Source organism: Asparagus officinalis, chromosome 1 (genome assembly GCF_001876935.1).
Source record: "Asparagus officinalis chromosome 1, Aspof.V1, whole genome shotgun sequence".
Classification (NCBI taxonomy): Eukaryota; Viridiplantae; Streptophyta; class Magnoliopsida; order Asparagales; family Asparagaceae; genus Asparagus; species Asparagus officinalis.
This window is the reverse complement of record NC_033794.1, coordinates 19,499,650-19,500,609: the sequence shown is the minus strand read 5'-3', so window position 1 is coordinate 19,500,609 and position 960 is coordinate 19,499,650. Positions and strand designations below refer to the sequence as shown.

General features: G+C 36.8%; 1 protein-coding gene across 2 annotated transcripts in view; it reads left to right on the top strand.

Moving 5' to 3' along the window:
- LOC109820503 (4-hydroxybenzoate polyprenyltransferase, mitochondrial) overlaps window positions 1-316 on the top strand; it is a 14,309-nt gene extending 13,993 nt beyond the window's left edge. For both annotated transcript variants that reach the window (XM_020386677.1, XM_020386667.1), the window contains one exon: window positions 47-316. The gene's annotated coding sequence lies outside the window, so the exon portion shown is untranslated. The remainder of the gene's footprint in view (window positions 1-46) is intronic.

Here is a 960-nt window from a genome sequence, read left to right as displayed (position 1 = left end):
CCATTAAAATATATTTATTTATTTGGGATGCTTCCTTGCCTTCCAGTTACAGAGATTTTCCCAAGCAAAAGTTCTCTATAGCAGTCGGAATCTAATGAGTTCAGGCCAAATACTTAAGAGAAGGAAAGCTTAAGGACTTCTGCGGCTGGAACTTGAAGGTTTGTTTTCAGATATTATGTACTTTCATTTTGACTCGAGTCAGGTTCGGCTGCAATAAATGAATAAGGTATGGTTATAGCTAAAACTTGATTTTGTGGATTCATATTATGTAACAGTGAAACAGGCATACTCTTAATGTTACTTTGTTAGTTTGGTAGTCTTAATATCTTTGGATTTGGATCCTTCTGTGGTGATTAAGGATGCTATTTGGTTGACGAGAAATAAAGTTACAGTACTAAACGTTGTAATCCAATTTTTAATTAGCAACATGGTTGTTGGAAATTGTCATTTTGTATGGATAACCAATGTAACAATCTCAATGAATCACTTTCTCAATGAATCACTTTGATTTGCATGTGACCCTTGGTCGCTTTTAGCACTGGGAAGAAGGATCAAAGATTCAAAATCTTGTTCTCACTGTCTTATCTGAGATAGTCTTGAATTAATATCTTAGGCAACAACTTGATGAGCTTTTAAGTTCCATCTCTTATCCATTGGCTATTTCATAGGGTTAATTGCAAATAGATCTCCTATGTTATATTTGCTTATTCCCATTGTGTTTTCCAGGTTAGATAATCTTTAGCAGTCTTCAGTTTAACCGTAACGTGATTCATGACATTAGGCGCCACCAAAGCCGAAGAAAAGAACAGACTTGAATTGGGCATGGAGGGAATAAGGCCACCAAAGTCATGAAGTCCAGAATTTAATTGATCAATCCCTATGATTGGTGTGGACGACAGGAACATGGCACGAGGAAGAACTGACTGTGACAGCATCCAAAACATTGTTGTGGATGTGGGG